The 23784-nt window shown below is 38.5% G+C and overlaps 1 pseudogene; it reads right to left on the bottom strand.

Moving 5' to 3' along the window:
- Nucleotides 1-539: 539 nt before the first annotated feature.
- LOC123819050 overlaps nt 540-23784 on the bottom strand; it is a 35556-nt pseudogene continuing 12311 nt past the window's right edge.

Below are 23784 nucleotides of genomic sequence, written 5' to 3'. Positions count from 1 at the left end.
AGCAAAACAAAACCAGAGACTTGGAAACATGGAACAGACTGAAAGTGACGGGGTTGGGGGGAACGGTGGAAGGAAGGGGAAGGGACAACACAAAAAACACGTATGAATGACTCATGGACATGGACAACGGAGAGGGAACTTACTGTGGGCAGGAGGCGTGGGCTTGGCAGAGGAGGACAAAAGGGAAAAAATTGAGACAACTGTAATAGAACAAACAATAAAAAAAAAATAAAAAAACACAGGAGGAAAAAAAAGAAACACTAAAAGGCTGCAGAGAACAGGAATGTTTTTCCAAAGAATGACTGTTTGCGCCACTTCATCAATATTCAAACTAGGCTCCTCTGAGCTGTGGGAGCCAAAGCAGCAAGACCCCACCACATAGTAAACACCGGTGATACTCACATTGAAGACATTCAAACCCTTGGTGCTTACACTCACACTCATCTCTTTCAGCAATTTGGTTACACTTGAGACAGCCTAACACTTCCTAGCACATTTTAGGAACCTTCTTTTTGTATCTTCTCTACTGAAATTAAGTCTCAGATTATTTTGTCAACTGTTTCCATGCCACTGAATGCGTGGAATTCTATATTATTTCTGACTGCTACCCTATCTCTATTGATTTCATCTTCTTATTCGTATTTTGTTTTTTAATTTTTTTCAATTTTATTTATTTATTTTTAGAGAGAGAAGAGAGGGAGAAAGAGGGAGAGAAACATCAGTGTGTGGTTGCCTCTCCCATGCCCCCAAATAGGGACCTGGCCCACAACCCAGGCATGTGCCCTGACTGGGAATCAAACTGGGGACCCTTTGGTTCACAGACTGACACCTTATCCACTGAGTCACACCTGCCAGGGCTATTTTCTGCTGCTGTTACAATCTGGTCAATATCATCTTTATGGAAACAGTCTGTTAGTAATGTTGATTTTCTTCTTCCTCCCAGTAGTTTTGTCTGCAGCACTTACAGTGGGAATATTGGTGTCTATGTCAAAGGTCACCTGTATTTTAGGAATGCCACATTAGTAAGCTAGAGAATCCCAGGAGCACGAACTTGCCAAGAAGTTTCTCTCTTTTAGTAAAGACCTTTTCTCCCTCATACACCTTCACTAACACAGTGGTCTGTTGCCAAAATACCGTATTTTGCTGTGTATAATGCACATTTTACCAAAATTTTTGAAGGAAAAATAAGGATATGCATTATACATGGATAGTACTGATTCCGTATCTATATAAATGTTTTTAATTCTTTTATTCGTCGTTCTGTGTTAAAAGTGTAACTCTAGAAAGCAATAATGATACCCATATGCAAAATAATACCCTGGAGTATGATAATCAGTTTTGTTTCTAAATATAAATAAATAAGTAAATGGGATGAAAAAATTAAACCGCAAGACTTTTTCCCTGAAAGTTTGGGCCAAAAACGTGGGTGCACATTATACATGGAAGCACAGTATACGCAGCAAAATATGGTAAGCTGTGAACATCTGAGTTTGCTTTGTAGAAACAGCAGTGTTTCTTGGGATAACGGATGTCACATCCTCCTTGCTGTTTCAATGCCCAGAGAGAAAGGGGCAACGTCAAGGAGCAGGAGACCCTGCACATTCTCTGATTTGTCAGCCACGAGACTAGCTGCTTGTGCAGCTCTGCCATATATCACTGCCTCCTCAGGGTTAATGGTGTTGAGCTCCTGTCTGTTTAAGACATCTTTCAGCAATTTTTCGAAGTTTGAGATATAAGTGGAATCACCCACTAGCACAGTTTCATTAATCTCGCACTTGTCAAGTTTGGCATCCTTCAGAGATTTCTCTACTACCTCAAGATACCATGGATTCCTCTCTCTCTAAAAATAAATAAATAAGATCTTTAAAAAAAAACAAAAAAAAAACAAACCCTGACTGGTGTTGCTCAGTGGGTTGGGTGTGGTCGCATAAAGCAGTAGGTTCCTGGTTGAATCCCAGGTCAGGGCACATGCCTGGGTTGCAGGTTCAATCTGTGGAGGAGTGGAGGGGCATGCAAGAAGCAACCGATTGAAGTTTCTCTCTTACATCAGAGTCTCTCTCCATCTCCTTCTCCCTCCCTTCCCTTCTCTCTAAAAATAAATAAATTAAATATTCAAAAAGAAAACAGACACCATGGAAAAGCAAAGCAATGAGCTACTGGAAGTGGGCTCAGGAAATGAACGTGTAGAAATCCACATCCTTCAAGAATGAACCAATTTCAATCCTGGTATTAACAAAGAAACAAAATATATTTTGCCTTCTCGCAGGCGGTCTGGAGGCACAACACCCCCGGCTTGTTGGAGGCTATATCCTTCTTGTGTCTACATTTGAACTCGTCCATCAGGTTATTCACCATATGGTTATCAAAGTTTTCCCCATCCAAGTGGGTGTTACCAGCTTTGGATTTTACTTCAAAGATGTCATCCTCGATGTTTTGGATAGACACATCAAAGGCGCCACTACTCAAATCAAATATCAGCACATTTCTCTTTTTTAAAGCTTTAAAAAAAAATCCAGGCCATAGACATGGCTGCTACAGTAGGCTCATTAATGATTCTCAGGATATTAAGATCAGTGATGGTTCCTGCATCCTTGGTGGCCTGACACTGAATCATTTAAGCCGGCTGGAAGAGTAATTATTGCATTTCCTACTTTTACCCCCTAAACAGGCTTCAGCAAACTCTTTCATCTTACTTAGAAACATGGAAGAGACCTCCTCTGAGGAAAACATATTATTCCCTTTATGTTCTACATTTTCTGTGGGTTTTCCCTTTTCACGAGTCACTTGGAAAGGCTAGTGCTTCATTCTCACTGAACTGTGGCATCATGAAACTTGCAACCTCTTGGCATCAAAGATGGTATTATTGTTAAGCTTCATGACCTCTTGGTTGTTAGTAACCTCACGGATGAGGTGTTCACTTTGTGAAAGCTATGTAGCTGGGACCAGCACAGTTGTCTTGGTAATTGGCAGTGATCTCTACTTTTCCATGCCAAAAGACACCTACACATGAATAAGTGGTACCCGGTTCAATACTGATCGGCAAACATCTTGACTAAAGAAAGAAAAGGGGAAATGAAACAGAAATAAATAAGTTTTGTTTTGTTTTGTTTTAAATCAGTGTTATCCTGGCTTGTGTGGCTCAGTAGATTGAGCGCTGGTCTGTGAATTGAAAGGTTGCCAGTTTGATTGCCAGTAGGGGACGTGTGAGAGGCAACCACACATTGACATTTCTCTCCCTCTCTGTCTCCTTTCCTTCCTCCCTCCCTCTCTAAAAATAAATAAATAAAAATCTTTAAAAAATTAAAAAATGGGGGGGAGAACAGCTTAAGATTGCAGGATTTTTTTTTAATTTTATCTATTTACTTTTAGAGAGAGGGGGAAGGAGAGAGAGAGGCAAAGAAACACTGATATGTGAGAGAAACATCAATCAGTTGTATCTTGCATGCCCCCCAAGTGGGGGGAACCTGGCCCACAACCCAGGCATGAGCCCTAACCAGGAATCAAAGCAGTGACCTTTGACTTTGTGGGATGATGCCCAACCCACTGAGCCACACCAGTCATGGCGATTGCACAGATGCCCATACATAAAACTGGAACACCGGACTTTTTAAAATCTTGCAATTATTCCATTTGACTACACTGGCTGCTCAAACAGAAATATGTGCATCACTTGGCATCGGTTGAATAGCTGCTATGTGCAGGTCACTGGGCAGAGTGCCAAAGAGAAGATATGTTGATAAGTTCTACCTGTGCTGAAGGAGGGCAGAGAGGACAACAAGCTGTTCAGTTGTTCCATGTGTGCACATACCCCCAGCTGCACAGGCAAAATATATAGAAATGTCGGTAGTCACAGCCAGCCTAAGCAGGGCGACTCCAAAAAGGATTCTTACACTGTCATTTAACATTAAAATTTAATAAGTTGCGTTCAACACAAGTTGAAAACATTCATAAATTTAATGAATCATCTAATTAAATAGTTTATGTGCAACAGTTTGGAGCAGACTGAGGAAAAACCTTGAGTTATTTTTATGCTTAAATGCAATTAGTAAGTAATGTTCCAAAAACAAAACCCTCTTGAATTTCATAAAGCTCTTTTTCTAAAGCAGAAAATGTTATTTCATAAACCATCCTGTTTTAAGGAATTACATGCTTATTTCTGCTTTTATTGCTAAGGAGTCAGCTGAACTACATTTTCTTCATGATTTTATTTATTTAATTTTAGAGAGGGGAAGGGGGGGGACATCAATGTGAGACAAAAACATGGATCAGTTGCCTCTTGTATGTGCCCAGCCAGGGACCGAACCCACAACCCAGGCATATGCCCTGACTGGGAATCGAACTGGCAACCTTTCACTTTGTGGGATGGATGCTGCCCAACCAGCTGAGCCACACTGGTTAGGGCTGAACTACAATTAATACCAGCCACTGTGTTGTCAGTGTAGGCAAAGCCAAGCTCAGTTTCATGCAGAATGATTAACATGGCAATATTGTTTTTTGGTGCATTGTAATGCCAAAATGATTCCATGTTAACAGGCTCTATCACTGTGGGAAAACCACATATTTTATATCAGAATATGACACCTAGTTTCATTTATAATCTTTCCTTAATGTTTTCCTTATCCTTTATTGTGGTAAAGTCACCTCTAACTCTTTTTGAGCTATTAATGAAATATCTTTTGAGTTAGTATGTCAGGTAGCTTTAAGCCCAATATTCAATGTAAAGTGGAAAGCTCAATTTGAAATTTGACAATTTTCTAGAAAGTTCATGGAGTATTTTAGCCAGAGCAGCCTGGGTTTGAAATACTGCTCCCCACCCCTCCTCTTAGAAAGCCTTCTACTTAAACTTTGAAACTTTGATAATCCATAGAATATTAAATGCCACTGTTCCAAGCAGCATGCTAACTGTGGGCCAAATCATCCCTTTCATACCCCAACTACCTACAGGAGTTCATTTAGTCCCAATGAAAGGTTTTCAAATTTCCAAATAGCAGAAATGGTGAGTTAAAAGCCTTGAACTCTAAATAATGTTTTATTTCTTCAGCTGGGTGATGTGTACACAGGTAATCACTGTGTTGTTATTTTTATCAGTTTAATATTTCTTAATGGATCCATCTCTTTGAGGTTCACAAATATACCAATCAGTTCTTTGAAAGATAATAATTACCGTAAGTATTGCATGTGGTAATATACAAAATCCACGCAACAAAAACAAACTGTCCTCATGCCTTCATCCAGGATCCATCATTACCCACTGTTCTCAAAACTGAAACCTCTATTGAGGTCCACAGGATTTTGCTAATAAATACAGTTGGGTTACCTCCTGCCCTCTGAGTCTGGGGCTACTACCCTATTTCATTCATTTCCTTACATCACTTAGTGTCGACCTTCTGGTCGAAGGTGAATTTTACTTCCAATTCAACTATTCCTCAGTCCTTCATACATTCCCCCAGAAGCTGTATTATCCCTAATATTGAAATGATGATTTAGCCTTAGGGAAACAATAGGTTAAAGATCAAAAATTGCTTAGGAAGATGAGAATAATGGCCTGAAATATATTAACAGAAAATTTCACACCCCTTCTGAATCTGAGGCAGAAAATCAGTTGACTTTTCTTTGCACTTTCCAGAGCAAAATGTGGCTTTGGAAAAACTAAGGAATGAAACAGAGGAAGATAATTCACCCAGCTCTATCTAACCAGAGACGGGAAAGGAACCATAGTAGAAAATCTGATTTATGAGAACTGTTAAGACTGTCAGGAAGTTCCAAGAAACCTGCAGGTGTTGCTCTTAGTGAAATACATGTCAACTTTTTATATCTAATAATGTGCCATGAATTAAAATATAGTTATGCATATAGATGGTGCATTTGATTACAACGAAGTAGTGGAATAATACCTCATTGCTTCACAGTCATGCCTATTCAGAAAAGAGAATTCTGAAGCATGATTTTCTATCAGATGTACAGTGGTTAGCATAGGGGACTATCGAAAGCGATTACCTTACACCAGCGAGGCTCACACATGCATATCTATTTGAGTTTGGGAGATTTTGCAGGGCCAGAAGAAAAAAGGTAAAATGTGAGGAAATATTTCAAAGTATTTTTAAGTGTGAATTGCTATAGAAATTCAATATATAATTGACTGTAATTAAAATTACAGTAAATCAAATTATGAAACATCAAGCATACATTTCTATACATATATGTATATGTGCACATATATACACATATATGAATACACATATATGTATACAATTGTTCTTAGGTGCACACTAAACTGTTAGTATTTGAAGGATACTTCATTTTAAAATATGTGGGCCCTAAAAATGCAGTATACTCTGTAAGGGCAGAGATTATGGGATCACAGAAGGCACATAAAAACCTTAAACTGTATAGTCATGTTTTATTTCTTCAGCTGGATGATGTATACACAGATGATCACCGTATCTCTTTCATCAGTCTAGTATTCTTAACCAAATATTATTAATATTATTATTCCTAATAGATAATGTTATTTGAGAGATAAAGAATGCTTTATTCTGACCCTGGCTGGCGTAGCTCAGTGGACTGAGCGCAGGCTGCGAACCAAAGTGTCACAGGTTTGATTCCCAGCCAGGGTACATGCCTGGGTTGCAGGCCATAACCCCCAGCAACCGCACATTGATGTTTCTCTCTCTCTCTCTCTCTCTCTCTCTCTCTCTCCCTCCCTTCCCTCTCTAAAAATAATAAATAAAATCTGAAAAAAAAGAATGCTTTATTCTAAATGTGTATGGGCATTTGAAAGAGAACAAAATAAGAAGGAAAATACCTAATTGCTGTTCAGCTACAGAACGAAACACAAACACACCCCTTCACAGAAGCACACCTACACACAAGTACACAAATACACTTCACCACATGGTGTAACGGGATCAGAAAAATTAGAATTCTGTTTTTGGCTCTACCACATCTGAGAGGAGTGACCTCATACAAGTCACTTCTTTGCCGAGATCCAGCTGACTTGCCTAAGGATGGACTTTTTAATACACAGACAGGGCCACTATAAATTATTAATATAATCAAGACAAAAGCACTTCATAAAGTGAAAACCCACCATATCAAGGCTAAGGTGTTAAGGCTGCAGTAAGGACAGTAGATGCTGACGTGATGAAGGCCATTTCTGCCTATCCGGTCACTGGGTGGAATTCTACCTAAAGCCTGAAATCATATAAGAAGTTGCCCATGTACGTGCAAAAGGAAAAATATTTTATGTTTGAAATGATATGCTCTTTCAAGGTGGTACTTTTCTCAGGGTGTGAGCGGAAAACTAAATGTATCACTTGTAACTGTGTTTGAGAATGAGGTATGAGGGTACAATCTCCCTAAATCAGAGGCCAATTTCAGACTGAAGGGAGTCAGAAGTCAACCTGCAGATCACAAATTTACTGGACTTAACCATATTCTGAAAATCTATTTTCAAATATTTTATACACATTTCTAATCCTTAAACCTGCCAACATCTTATATTGCACATTTTAGAGATGCAAAGTCAAGTTCAGCAAAAACAAGTACAATGGTAAGGTGATGAACTTCACAACCACACTGACCCAGCTGCCAAGATTTCTGCCTCAAAATGATAGTGTGAGCCTTCCAGCAGACCTTGCTGCTTATGCCTTTGTCCTTACTGTGTTTTCTCCACTAGCCAGACAAATCCTTCTAAAGCAGTGTTTCTCAACGTGTGCTCCACAGCCTTCTACAACAGAGTGAGCTGACAAACCTTACTAGATAAATTCAGATTCCCATGCCCCACCCCAGGGTATCTACTTTCACAGGTCTGGGGTGGAATTGAGGAATCCGCACTTTAGCAACACCCAGGGGATTCCCACACTGCTGACACGTGAAAACTGCTCAAGTATAAGGGGTATTATTATGTCATTCCTGTGTTCAAAACCTCCCAATGGCCCCTTCTCTTACTCTTTAAAGGCCAAAGGCAGCATTATGGCCTACGAGGCTCTTCAAGCCCCAGCTGAACTCATCCTCTACCATACCACACTTTTTCTTGCTAACTACCCTCAGCCTTTGTGAACTCCTTCCCCTTCTTAAGCTGCTCCTGCCATAGGGCCTTGGTACTTACTGTTTCTGCTACCTGGAATGTTTTGATGCTCCTATCTCATGCCTCATTCCCTCTCTCTCTTCAGACACCAGCTCAAAGATTACTTCATCTCAGAGATGCCTCCTTAACCATCTCATATTGACGAAAACCCTCTTTACTTTTTAATTTTTTTAAGATTTTATTTATCTTTAGAGAGCGGAAGGGAGGGAGGAAGAGAGAGAAACATCAACGTATGATTGCCTCTCACATACCCCCTACTGAGGACCTGGCCTGCAACCCAGGCCTGTGCCCTGACTGGGAATCGAACCAGCAACCCCTTGGTTCACAGGCCGGCACTCAATCCACTAAGCCACACCAGCCAGGACAAACCATCTTTATTTTTATTCAAATTACTTACCATACACTGACATTTACCTGCCTGTCTTACCATACTTCAGCTGAGGCTCTGCTACAGAAAGCACACTGCCTGTTTGTTACCCACATTGCCTACAGCAGTGTTTAGCACATAGTGGGCCATTAACAAGTGTCTGTAAAGGTAATTTAAAAATTGGAGGTTTCACTTAAAATATTTCTATTTTTATATTTTTATTTTTTAATTAAAAGAGATTTTTTATTTCCCTAGAAAAAAAATGAGATTAAAAATATAGCCCTGACTGGTGTGGCTCAGTTGGTTGGGCATCAACCTGCAAAATAAGAGATCACAGGTTTGATTCCCAGTCAGAGCACGTACCTGGGTTCCAGGCCCAGTCCCTGGTCGAGGCACATATGAGAGGCAACAGACTGATGTTTCTCTACGTCTCTTTCTGCTTCCCTCCCCCTCTCTCTATAAATAAGCAAGTAAATAAATAAATCTTTAAAAAAGTTATAGAGTTGATTGAAAAATTTAAAAAAAAACTAAGTATGCTACTAAACATTCAACAATATCCTATCATGCATTACAACAGTCCCCCACAATGAAGAATAATCTGGAGCACAATGTCAATAGTGCTAAATTTGAGCAACTCTGCTCTAGAGATTACTACCCCATACTAAACAACTCTGAATCCATGCAGTTGCAGCTATCTCCAGCAGAAAAAAGGAAACATTCTTTCCTTCTTGATGAACTCACTGACAAACAACAGAATATAAAAGCAAAGAAGTTTTTGTATGAGTATTATAAAACATTTCAAATAAAAAATAAGAAGCCCTTGAGGACCTGAAGTGATATTTCTCCCAGAGGACATACAGATGGCCAACAGACATATAAAAACATGCTCAATGTCACTGATCAGGGAAATACAAATCAAAGCCACTAGGCAGTATCACCTCAGAATGGCTGTCATGTGGACAAAAGGGAACCCTAAGGTATGGCTGTTGGGAACGCAGACTGGTGCAGCCACTGTGGGAAGCAACACGAAAGTTCCTCAAAAAATTGAAAGTGGAACTGCCTTATGACCCAGCGATTCCACTTCTAGCTATTTAGCCGAAGAAACTCAAAACACTTACTGGAAAACATATCCATCCCTATGTTCACTGCAGTGTTATTTACAACAGCTAGGATCCGGAAGCAACCTAAATTTCCATTAACAGATAAATGAATAAAGATGTGGTACATATATACAACGAACTATTACTCAGCCATAAAAAGAATGAAATCTTAACATTTGCCACAACACAAATGGACCTAGAAGGTATTATGCTAAGTGAAATAGGACAGAGAAAGATTAATACCATATGATTTCACTTAAAAGTGGAATCTGAAAAGCAAAATAAATGAACAAACAAAACAGAAATAAACTTATACATACTGAGAACAAATTGATGGGTGCCAGAAAGGTGAAAGGGATTAAGAAGTACAAATTGCCAATTATAAAAACAGTCGCAGGTATGTAAACTACAGCACAGGGAATATAGTCAATAATATTGTAATGGCAATGTAAGGTATCAGATGGGTACTAGACTTATCGAGGTGATCATTATGTAAGGTATATAAATGTCTAAGCAGTATGTACACCTGAAACTAATATTGTATGTCACTGTAATTTTTAAAAAATGTTTTAATGAGATGCCCTTGGTTTAAACACTGAGGTCACAAATATAAGTTGTTTCATCATTCAGACATTAAAATACTTCCACTGAAGAACACTGATAGTGAAAAGACTGGAAGAAAGTATAACAAAATGTTAGTAGGGGAGGAAGAATAATTTTCCCTCTACTTTTCTAGATTCTTGGCTGAGACCACCTCCTCCTACCCCCGTACTAAAAAAAAGATTAACGGGAGAAAAACAGAAGTTTAATAACATGAAGATTTAATTACTAGACCAGATGAAATAACCCTGCAGGGTTAGAAGAAAGTTTCTTCCACCCCCACAGCATGAAAAAGACATTAAAGAAAAGACATTTTAAAATTTGTCAGATAAAACTTAACAAAATAAGAAAGAAACGCTGTTGATGTGCCAACATTGGCTTTTATCCAGAACCAACCATTGTTGTTTCTTTTTTAACTTCAGCTGAAAAATATGAATTTTAAAATATTAATTTAAACATTTTGTTTTAAACTTTGAAAGCTGTGAAAATTCTGAACATGTTGACATCATATATCTCCAAGGTTAACTCAATTTGCAAGCAGTATCAAAAAGAGCATTTTAAATCTGCCTTCTTAAAAGAAAACAAAACAAACAGTTTTGATGTATCAACTTCAGCTTTTATCGTGAACTAATCAGTGTTGTCAAAATCTTAAGATTTCAACATTCATGAGGAAGCGGAGGTTTTCAGGATAGTAAAAACTTCTCATCATTTCATATACAATAAATGTCAAGTTGGATAAGAACCCATCTTGTTGGTTTACACCGTTTATCGTAATCAATTTAATATCACTTCCACCAGTGTGGCACAGCACTGCATAAACAATATGATAATTGGAATTCCTCTGCTCCTTGAATTAGTAAGCACGTTACAGTGTATATCAATCATGCCTAATGAGTCTGAAGCATGGCTTGATTATATTTCATTTGCATAAGAATTTTCTATAATTTTTTAAACTGATCATTTTTAATTCAGAATAGATATAAATGCCACAGAAATGCTGCTCTCTTCCTGAAATACTAAGCAATCTTTTTACATAATACAAAAATGCTAATCAACTTTTTTAATGCAGATCCTAGCTTGTTAATGAGTTTTCAGCTTTCCACATGCTGTCAAAACTCACCACACTGTCACCTTTCTAGGGTTCACAATTGCAGCACACTTTTATATGGTTCAATTCTAATTGCCATATTATTTCATTCCTTTTATGAGGGAAACACCTTTTTGTAAAGAAGATTTTATTTATTTAGTCTTAGAGAGAGGGGAAGGGAGGGAGAAAGGGAGGAAGAGAAACATCAATCAGCTGCCTCTTGCACACCCCCAACCGGTAACGGCCCAAAACCCTGGCCAGTGCCCTGACCCCTAATGGAACCCGAGACCTTTCACCTTCCAGGAGAATGCCCAACCAAGTGAGCTACAATGGTTAGGGCAAGGGAAACATCTTGTAGATAATCCTTGGATTCTCCAATTTGAAGAATATTTTGCTCTTTGCATGCTGCAGTTTGTAAAACTCCTACTATTAATTCACAGAAGTACTGACTTAAACACTCTCTGATAAGCCAAAAGCCTGAATAGTAAACACTAAACAGGAACAAACACACAAATAAATATAGATCTACAAGTGTAAGGTAGCAGCTAGGAATGAGCGACCAGAGGGGAAATAAAGCTGGGCCCTCACCATTACAATCTAACAAAGAACTTAATACAGAAGGCTAGAAGCAACAGGGAGACATGTCTCACCAATTATTTCAGCAGGACTGAGCCGGGTTTCTTAGGATTGCCAGGTTTCCTGAATATCCCAAGCGCAGGGGGCAGTCCTTGAGACTCTGTGCTAGGAAAGAGAGCCTCTCTAACAATTTCACTAACACAAAGAGCTAAGAAATCTTTGTAGTTGTATATTATTCTGAAGATTTAGAAGGGAGAGACAGAGGGGAATCCTAGAAACTGACTAAAATATATAATCCCTGAACCCCAAGAGTCGGCACACTTGGATTACCCAGGTGTCTGTTTATAGGCTTGGCTCAAGTGTATAGAACAAACTCATTAACAAACTAACAACTTTATTTCCTCTATATGTGGGGCATTTAGACTAGCTGGGTGCCTGCTTGCAGCTTTGTGCTCGTTTGTGTTTCATAAATAAACCTGCTATCTCGTTTCTACTAGAGTGTTGTCTCTTACATGGTCTCTTGCAAGGAGACAAGAACTGAGCAACAAGCTCTGGGGAGGCCCCTGACTGGGGTCACCCTCCATAACAAAAGTTAAATTACAATGAGATAGCCCTGGTCAGTGTGGCTCAGTGGACTGAGTGCCTACCTGCGAAGCAAGGGGTCACAGGTTCAATTCCCAGTCAGGGCACTGGCCTGGGGTGTGGGCCGGGTCCCCAGTTGGGGGCATGAGAGAAGCAACCATGCACTGATGTTTCTCTCTCTCTCCTTCTCCCTCCCTTCCCCTCTCTCTGGAAATAAATACAATCTTTTAAAGATTATAATGAGATAAAATGTAGAAATAAAAATAGCTTATTAAATATAATAATTTAGAAAATCTATTTGGGAATTAACACATTAAAATAATTACTCATACGCTATTCAGAGGACAGGCATTTTCTTCAATTTCATATAGTACATATATAGTACAGTAGCCAAATATCTTGAAAGGTTTCCATGTGAAACATTAAAATCTTTTAATAGAACTTTTCCAAAGAGTAGGAACCAAGACAAGTCTGAGGCAAGTGACTCGTTTGTAAAACATACCATGTACTGACAATGACTTGAAAATGCCTAACAGGAAAAAAGAAAAGAAAGAATGGTTTATATGGGAGAAGCAAGCACTTGGAGGGAAAAAATGAATTTAACTGGCTAAGTCAACTCTTAGATGCAAGTCCCTAAGCAATGCCAAGTAGTAACCCACTGGCTAGAAGGAAGGGTTCCTGGTAGATCTCATTACTGCACATTGAATTTCCTATTCTTTCAAGGAAAAAATATATATTCCATCAAGGTAACTTTTCCCCCCTCTAAAGAAACCATGAAATTTCCGTGGAGAAAAATCTGCATGGTAAAAGGAGCTACTGAAATCATTCTGAGACATTTTTTCCATCTGTAAATTCCTACTTTAAAAAAAATTCCTAGTTTACATGGTACAATGAATACAGAATTTGTTTAGAAACAAATTCCTTTTTGTTCACTTGTTCAAGTGCACCTCTAATTCCTAAAACCTATTAATTTGCTTTTATTCAATTATATAATACTTTCAAAAACAGAGTATGTAATATTCTTTGTAAAATGGCTTATGTGAAATTGTATTAAGCTGTTTCACATTTCAAAAATCACAAGATTCCTGAGATTCCCTAGAAGATTCATCCTTCCTGCAAGATCCAAAATGACCTTGTTAATTAAGTGCAGTAAAGACAAACCAGCTGTTCCCTCCCCTACACAGCAGTACTGCTTGTGATTAAAATAGAATTTAACTAAATGACCATTGAGGCATTCGTTTAATAGTGGGATTACAGGTGACTTTCAAAAATAAACCTGTTGAAAATCTGTAAAGCAAACAAGAAGGGAATTTTTAAAAAGCAATGACAAAGACTTGACCAAAGAGTAAAACAGTGCAAAACAAAGTGGGTGGGGAGAATTTTGAGAGGTTCTAGAGCCCTTCTGCTTTAGAGTCCCCTAGTGACCGGCGACCCTGGGTGTCCACAGTAACCCAGTCTACATCACACCGCGCTTCCCACTCTGTGATGAGGCCACATGCCTCTTTTCTTACTATTAGCTAAAATACTGCAAACAAAATCCAACCTCTAGTTAAAGGTAAGAAATGGCCACGGAATTTGAAAACTCAAATTGCGCAACTCTACAGGTTAGCCACATTATGACAAACCAATTCAAACTTGAGAGTGAGAGGAAAAAATGATTCTACCTTCCACTGCTCCACAAAGGTAAAAACACTTGATGCCAGGGAAATGGCAAATTTGGCCTTACCTCACTCACGCCATTCTGACTGTTCTAGAGCCGCTGCATCCTCAGCGGCCTCTCTTACCTGACTCGCCAAGGCTTTACTTAGGCCCCGTGCCGATCAAGCTCTCGAACGCAATTCACAGTCACGTGTTAGGCCCGCAGCAGCCTACTGCCCGCGTGTGCTGCACGCGTGTGCGCTCTTTCCCAAATCCGCCTCCTTTTGACGTTCCTCCCTGCCTTCTGTTGTCCCACGTGGGAAATTGGAAAAACATGCCTTCATGTATACTTTATCGTTCTTGTTTTTCGTCTCTCATCTCTTCAAGTGTCTCATTCTTTTATTTTTGTCCCATTTTTCTCCCATTCTAGTTCCTCATGCTTGTTCCCATTCTGTCTGGCACAATTGTTTTCTCATGACCAAAGCCTCTTAGTTTATTTCATCTCCTCCTTTCCTCACGTATTCCTCATAAATGTTCTTCTTTATTTTACATTATTCTCATATTTAATCTCATATTTTCAGCATATTCTTTACATTTGTCTTATTCTTTCACGTATTTCATTCTCAGTTTCATTTTAGTTTCATCCCTTCCCCATTAAATTCTAATATTCTTTAATTTTCACATATTCTCTTCTCCCCTTTCTCATATTTATATATTTCCATTTTCTCACAGTCTCATTTTAACAGCATCACAGATTATACCTTATTCTTTTATATTTTCTCATTCCTTGCATTGTGTTCCATTACTAACACTCATTCTCTACCACGTTATTTTCTGTCACAGTTCTCTCACATATACTTTCACACTTTCTCTGCAGTAGTTCTCTCTCTCTCTCTCTCTTGTTTTTTAAAAAATCATATTTTCAAGCTGCAGCTGGGAATACCAGTACGTGGAAGAACTGCTTAAACTATACTTGGATTTTCGACTATGTGGAGGCGGGTTTGTCATCCCTAGTCCTCCCGTTGTTCCAGAGTCGACTGTAATTGTTGGTCTAGCAGTTAAGTAAGGAAAGGTTTACTCTAGTGTTCATTTGCCTGCTGGTAGATGAACTTACTGGTTAGTGCTCAATGCGGGTGAATGGTTACGCCAAGACTGTGCAAACCCACAGGAAATTAGAGTGAAGACAAGCCTACCCAGGGATAATGACTGTTTTACAACAGGGTGTGGCCTAGCAAGAGCCTCTCGTTAATTGCCCTCTATCATACCACCTAGTTACTGAAATTTCTACAAGCAACAAGGGGGTAAGGAAATCTCAATTTGAAGTTCTCAACTAATTTCACTTTAAGGCATATTGTTTTCCTCACAAGATCAACTAATCTCTCTGAGGGTTCTCACTATCCTACAGGTCCCAACTAGGTCACAAACAAGCCCAAACCTTTTCCCCTATGTGTCTCTTTAAAATGTCAGACAGATGGGGAAATACAAATAAATATACAGCTTGGGAATGGAAAATAGATCATTGCAAACATCCTTAAGCCATGGAGTAACTAAAAGAAACTAATGGTTAAAAAGAAAAGTTTAAGGCAAATTCCTTAGATACATATAATTCAAATTTTAAGAACCAGTGAAGAGAAAAAAATGAGCAAACAAGTGCTGCTGCTGCAAAAAAATGTTAAGGATCTTGTGAGAAGAATGTTCCAGAAGTGTCACAGTTTCAGATATACTGAACAGAAAATACCGTGTAGACTCGATTCTATGTTTTATCACATAGAAGACAAAATATTCCAAAGAGAATATTCAGTAAAGTCACAGGATGGCAGCCACAATAGAGAAATTCAAATACTGAAGGAAGAGAACCTAGATAGATTCATCTTTATGCTTAATCGTATGAATCAACTAAAATGTAACTGAAGATCAGTCTGCCTGCCCAGTGTCAAATAAAAACAAATCTGGAAGTAAGTAAAGATAAACTTTACTCAAAGGGATTTTTGCAACAGGGAGAACACTGTAACCTCAGGATCTGCAAGAGTCTCAGAATCAAACAGAGAGAGGCTTTTCTTATACAAGAAGTAAGCTGGGCTAGCAAGGACTTTGTGAGGGAGAGGGGCGAATGTTGGGAGTGACTAGCTTGGTAAAATCAGAGTGCTTCAACAGAAAATTGTTTCTCTCTGTAGTCAACCAATTCTTGATTCTCAGAATGAGCTGTTAAGGGGGGAGGTTCAGCACCTTGGTGCTTGCATGTTGGGTGAGTCACATTTAAGCGACCTATGGGGAGGTCCCTTAAATTTGATCCCTTAAGGTTTGGTCAAGCCAAGTCAGAGGGTAAATAATCATGAGGACTTGGTCGTCAATAGTAAGTTAACACTACCTGCTCTACCTGGAAGCCTCCAATAGCAAATCTGTTCTGAGCAGTGTACTTAGGCTGACCACTCCACTTTCCATATTTATTTCTATTTCATTCAACAAATACTTTCAGAACCTATTTGTGTGTCAAAGCTGTGTCTTACTTGTTTTCCTGTTCCAGTCCAGATTAAACCACCAAATGGAAACAGCATTAATGATTAGAAAGCCAAATTTCTTACATTGCAGATGACAAAAAGGGGTTTAGAATAGTGAAGTGACTTCTCCACAGGCCATACAACTAATAGCAGAATAATAGCAGAAGCAGAACTGAACTCTAATCCTTAATATCTCTCTCTCTTTTTCCCTCTCTCTTTTTTTTCTCTCTCTCTCCTCCCCAGCCAACCCCCCCCACACACACACACACATGATTATACCTCTGAAAAACTATCATGGTCACTGAAAATGAAAATGGATATCCTTTTGCCTAAGACAGTTTGGCTTCACTGTATAGTTGTATTTAATTTAACTCTGCTTATACATTTTATTTCAATTCTTTCTAAAACGTAAAGTCAATCTTTTTATTTTGGAACACATATACCTACAAAAAATGATGATTTTTCATCCAGTATAGAAAATTACATTAGAAAAAATGGTCATAGGTTCAGGGAAACAGCAGGAGAACATTAAATCATACTGAGGTCAGAGTTATGTTTTTGGTTTTAATTAGTCATAATACAACACAATCAAAGAATAATTTGTTGTGACTATCATATTAACAAGGTTGTTTTTAATAATGAATACAGCTCAAAATAACCTAAGGTGAATCTGCTCAAAAGTGTTTGGCTATTAATATTCATCAGAGGACACTGTAGAATTCACACTTTCTCCATCTGCAGTCTGAAGTGAACAGAGAGCAATAATGGGCAAGAGAAAATGATGAATTAGGTAGAAAATAATTTAATTTAAAAGGAGACATTAAGCGTGATTAAAATATTGTTTGCTATGCCTATTGCAGTGAAACAACAAGGATTTGAGAACCCGTAACCCATCTTTTTACATCATGAAATATGGGAAAAAGTATGATAAAAGTAATATGTCATTGAAATATGCCACTAGTGTGGTCTCTTGCCTATTCATCTTTTATTTGTTTTACATTTTCATATTCTTAGAAACCATGTATTTCCAGAGCTAATGATATTACACTACATTATACATACTGTGATCTAGATGTCAAGATCTAAATGAATATAAAATAGCTATTCCAAAGATGTATGAATATGGCAAAAAGCAACCTCATCTCTTTTAATCAAAGAACAATTGCTTACAGATAAGCTGATAGCATTTTGCTAACTACAGACAATAAATAGTATGATAGAAACCACAATAGAATAATAAAATGCACCATTTTAACCATTGACTGTGTATTATCCCTAATGTGTGCCATATGTTGCGGATTTAAAACTATGCTTTTCATAACTACATTTAAAAAAATGAAATGTGCTTCAGGATGGCAAAAAACACGGCATGTTAGATTTTCCTCTAATGCCTCCTCCTACCACCATCACTATAACTTACAAGGTTAAACCAGAAACTTACATATTCTGATTAAAGAATTTTTGCTTAATAGACATACACAAACATATATGTACACATGCACATATTTATACTCACATAAATACACACACAGTTTTAACTGGATAAGGCAAATAGCAATTCCTTATATATACACAAATCAATTTAATATCTTTAAATGATTTCACCATTGAAATAACACAGAAAAAGGGCAAAAATCTTTTTCTTATATTGATACCACAGAGTGTATATTAGAGGAGAAAGAGCAAGTGAGCACTAGATAATAAAAATATATAAATCTTTTTTTTAAGATAAATGGACTTTTTTTAAAAGATTTTATTTATTTATTTATTTTTTTAGAGAGGGAAGGGAGGGAGATAGAGAGAGAGAGAAACATCAATGTGCGGTTGCTGGGGGTCATGGCCTGCAACCCAGGCATGTGCCCTGACTGGGAATCGAACCTGCGACACTTTGATTCGCAGCCCGAGCTCAATCCACTGAGCTACGCCAGCCAGGATATAAATGGACTTTTTAAAAATCTTTTGTTGTTGTTGTTTTAAGATTGTATTTTATTTATTTATTTTTAGAGAGGGAAGGGAGGGAGAAAGAGAGAGAGAAACATCAATGTGCGGTTGCTGGGGGCCGTGGCCTGCAACCCAGGTATGTGCCCTGACAGGGAATCAAACCTGCGATGCCTGGTTCGCAGCCCGCACTCAATCCGCTGAGCTATGCCAGCCAGGGCAAAATATATAAGTCTTTTAGAGACAGAACATTTGGGTTTGAGTCCTGACTTCTAAATGACTCCAGATAAATAACTGAATCTCTGTGCGCATCACTTTGTCTAATTGGAAAAGGGAACTTATACCTGCTATTATAATAAGAATCCAATAAGAGAACATGTGAGCAAATTCTTCATAAACCGTATAGATCAATACAAATGAAAACTCAGCTAACTTCCTAGCCACCTTCTCCACATGCCCCTTGGTGGTCTGATCGAGTGGTAAGCCCTACCAGGAAGCATGTGGTGCTCTAGATGTCAACTGTGATTTTATTTTTTTATACTTACAAATGGTCTGTTTCCTCAGCCCTCAACATAGCCTACAACATGGCATAAAGGAAATTGCCAAGTTTTGGGATCCAGACCCCTGGGTTGGAATCGCAACTACACTTTCTGTCATGTGGTCGTCATCACAGGCATGTCACTTTAGTTTTCTGAGCTTCAAGTTATTTAATTACTTTTAAAAAGATCTTGTTTATTTGTTTTCAGAGAGCGCAAGGGAGGGAGAAACAGAGGGAGAGAAACATCGATGGGTTGCCTCTCACTTGCCCTCAACTGGGGACTCAGCTGGCAACCCAGGTATTTGCCCTGACTGGGAATTGAACCGGTGACCCTTTGGTTCGCAGGCCAGCATTCAATCCACTGAGCCACATCAGCCAGGGCTCAAGTTATGTATTAATATGATAGTAAAAATGGTACCTACTTCCCAGACCTGTTTGAGTGAGATATTTATTGCTTGTTAATTTCTAGCATCATACTTGGCACATATTAGGCACTCATCAAAAGGTAATAATGTTGTCCTCACCCATTGTAGCTCAACTGGTTGGGTGTTGAACTGCAAACTGAAGGGGTGCAGGTTCAGTTCCCAGCTCAGGTGCATACATGAGGCAACTGATTGATGTTTCTCTGTCACATTGATGTTTTTCTCCCTCCCTTCCCTTCTCTCTGGAATCAATAAAAGAAAAAAGTTTTAACAGTAAAGTAGTGATATCATCAATATTGATATTTATTACCCTCGCCTGGCAATTATGCTTCTGGCTCTGAGTGGCAGGATTTAAGCCCTGGGCATTTTTCCCTGAGAAGTTTTCATAAAGAATATTACTCAATATTATCCAAGGTGAATCTGCTCAGAAGAACGTGCTTTGATATTAATATCTATCAACAGATACTGCAGAATCCACACTTCGTACATCTGGTGGGGATTTTTCTGTTTCAGATCCTTTCTTCTTAGACTTTCACTTATAATAAGGAGCTTTTTCACATCTCAGTAACCAATATTACAAATAAGTGCCCCACCAGTGAATTCATATATTCAACACAAAACATTATATTTAAGGGTGAAGTTTCCAAGCAACCCTTAAATGAAACATATTTGAATAACAATGTAGTCACATTCTTAACTAATGTTAACTTGTACTTTTCTAGATGATTTGGCATTGTAAGCCTAGTGAAGACAGTCCTGGCCAGAGAGAATGATTACCTATGAACTTGGATAAGCCATAAAGCACACCCAACTTGCAGTGATGGAAATTTGCATTTTCAGACTCCCTGCTTCTCCAAACTGGACAGAAAAGAAGGAAGAACTTGTTACATTCACTCTTTTGCAAAGCAGTGACTTGGAAGCCACTTGATCTGTGACTATATATTTATTCCTTCCTCTGTCTCACTTACCAGTAGCGATGGCTCTATCCCCCAAATCATCTCTGAGAATTTCCTAGAGACTTTTATATCTATTTCACAAACAATACTTTGGGGGAGGAAACAAACTGTCAGTAGATATAGGTGAGTAACGAGTACCATGAGAATAAAACTTCAAGGAAGAAAAGGCAGAGAGCATATGGTGGGATGGGAATATTTTAAAGTGGGTGGTCAGGGAAGGCCACACAAATTCAGTAACGTTTGATCAAAACCCTCAAGAGGGGAGGACATGATCTGTGCGGTTGGGCTGGACGAAGGGCATTTCGGGAAGAGGAGACAGCAAAGGCTGATGTCCTCAGATAGAAGCGTGTTGGATGGCCTTGAGGGGCAGAAAGGAGAGTGGTCTGGTGACAGCGGTGCAGAGAAGGGGGTGAGGGAAGTGACTGGCCAGCCTTGTAGAGAGGTGTTTACACTGACAATATACATACAAGGCTGTCATGGAAAATACTAGTAAAATGTTCTCTTTTTTAAAAGATTGTGCTTGTTTATTTTTAGCGAGAGGGGAAGGAAGGGAGAAACAGAGGGTGAGAAACATTGATGTGAGAGAGAAACACCAATTGGCCGCCTCTCATACATGCCCCAACAGAGATAGAACCCACAACCCAGCCATGTGCCCTGCTCTGGAATTGAACCAGTGACCTTTCGCTTCTGTGGGACGACACTCAACCAACTAAGCCACACCAGTCAGGGATAGTAAAAACTTCTTAAATACACACAAAAGAAGGCCTAAGTAAATGAAAGGAATAGCATGTTTTCTACATAAGGTGGTGTACTGAAACTCACCATCTAAAAGAACAATAATACATTTTCCCAAATTGATATGTAGTTTCAATACAATAATGCCAACCAAATTTCTACAGGCTTCTATAGTGTGTTTTAAATATTTCCTAATGATGCATCTGTTTGCTCAAATGGCTCAAAACAAACATTTTTGCTCATCAAGAGATACACAAAGTTAAGAAATATGTGACAGATTGGGAGGTGAAATGGTCATTGTGAAAATGCAATAAAAGATTAACATCTAAGCTATACAAAATACTCAAATTTAGCAAAAGCAAAGTCAGAGGTAATGATAGTAAAAAGGGACACAAATATGAAGTCAATTCATAGAAATGTAAAACTGAATATATTACACTAGTAATCAAAGAAATGCAAATCACAAAATGAACTGGCACTTGCCATCCACATTAGTGTCAAAAAAGTGAAAATCTGCTGTGGTTGGTTTAGCTCAGTGAATTGAACATGGGCCTGCGAACCAAAGGGTCACTGGTCAGATTCCCAGTCAGCACACATGCCTGGGTTGTGGGCCAGGCCCCCAGTAGGGGGCATGCGAGAGGCAACCACACATGGGTGTTTCTCTCCCTTTCTTTCTCTCTCCCTTACCCTCTCTCTAAAATAAAATCTTTTTTAAAAAGTAAAAATCTGATACCAAATGTTGACAGGTACCATGTACCCTCATGGACATGAATAAGTAGTCCAGTACAGCCATTCCAGAGGTCAAGTCAATATGGCAGTCCTCAGTGAAAGTCAATATATACATATTATATAACCCAGCAAACACTACTCCTGAAATATTACTCTAAAGAAACTCAGGTCACAGGACCATAAGAGAATATGTACAAAGTTATTCATTGCAGACTTGTTTGTGGTACTGGAAGTTGGCGGCAATCAAGCTGGTTGTTTATCACCCAAAGAGTATATAAACAAATGTGGACATGTACTGTGGAATACTATACAGCTGTGAAAACAATAAACTAGATTTTTTTTTTTTTGGCCACCTGGGTGGGTCTTGGAAACCTAGCACTAAGTGAAAGCATCTGAAACCATGATACCTCTAGCTCAATACCATTTATATAGATTTTTTAGAAGACTACAATACTGTATTCTTGACCAAAACACAGAGCCTTGATACGCTAAAACAATGAAATCTTGCATGTTCTTTTTTTTTCAACATTACTTACTCTTGTTACTTGGTTTCAGAATTATATTGCTTTGAGCCCAAGGATAACCTATGAAATCCGCCTCTTCACAAGAAATGGGCTGATCCATGACGTTGGCTTAGTCAAGACTGTGTAAATCACTCTACAGTTGACACCTGGCATAGGAAGAGAGGCGAGAAGAGGTGAATAGCGGTTTATGTTGGAAGGTCACTATTCTCAAAGGAGTAAAGGAACAGACAATTTCATGATTTCTTTAAACAGAATTTTGTACAAATATTGTTAAAAGAAAAAGGAATAAAACATCTTCTTTGAAGCTGCAAAGAAACAATTCATAAAATATAGAACAGGACAATAGCAATAATGCATAATGTGTACAGCACAGTATATTCTCATGTAGCCCTCTTGATGGACCTGGTGCATTTAGTAAGGCTTAAAAACAATAAGATGTTCTATATAAAAGTAACATGTTAACGTCACTAATTGGCCGATACATTAATAATAGCAATCGTATTACAAATTCCAAGCTCTATTGCACTTCATCTAACAGCTTTTACAAGTAATTTCTTTAATATATCTATGTATTTTATTGATTATACTATTTACCATTGTCCCAATTTTTCTCCCTTGGCCCTCCTCTACCTGGTACTCCCCCATTCCCTCTGGCAATCTCTCCTAAGTTCATGTCCATGGGTCGTGCATATAAGTTTTTTGGTTACTCCATTTCCAAACTGTTTTGACATCCCCCTATCTATTCTGTACCTACCAATTTGTGCTTCTTAACCCCTGCACCTTTTCCCCTTCTCCCTCCCAACTGGTAACTCTCCAAATGCTCTCCATATCTGTGATTCTGTTTCTGTTCTGCTTGTTTGCTTAGTTCATTCTTTAGATTCAACTGTTGCTAGTTGTGAATTTATTGTCATTTTAATGTTCACAGTTTTGATCTTCTTTTTCCTAAATAAGTCCCTTCAATATTTCATATAATAAAGACTTGGTGATGATGAACTCCTTTAGTTTTACCTTGTCTGGGAAGCACTTTATCTGCCCTTCCATTCTAAATGATAGCTTTGCTGGATAGAGTAATCTAGGTTGTAGGTCCTTGCTTTTCATCACTTTGAATATTTCTTGCCAGTCCATTCTTGCCTGCAAAGTTCTTTTGAGAAATCAGCTGATAGTCTTATGGGAACTCCTTTTTAGGTAACTCTCTCCTTTCCCCTTGCTGCTTTTAATGTTCTCTCTTTGTCTTTAACCTTTGGCATTTTAATTATGATGTGTCTTGGTGTGGTCCTCCCTTCATCCATCCTGTTGGGACTCTCTGTGCTTCCTAAACTTATATGTCTATTTCCCTCACCAAATTAGGGAACTTTTCATTCATTATTTTTTCAAATACATTTTCAATTTCTTGCTCTTCCTCTTC

This window comes from Phyllostomus hastatus, unplaced genomic scaffold (assembly GCF_019186645.2).
Source record: "Phyllostomus hastatus isolate PE091 unplaced genomic scaffold, TTU_PhHast_1.1 phas_contig_30, whole genome shotgun sequence".
Lineage (NCBI taxonomy): Eukaryota > Metazoa > Chordata > Mammalia > Chiroptera > Phyllostomidae > Phyllostomus > Phyllostomus hastatus.
The sequence above is the reverse complement of the archived record's forward strand: the minus strand, read 5'-3'. Positions and strand labels throughout refer to the sequence as shown.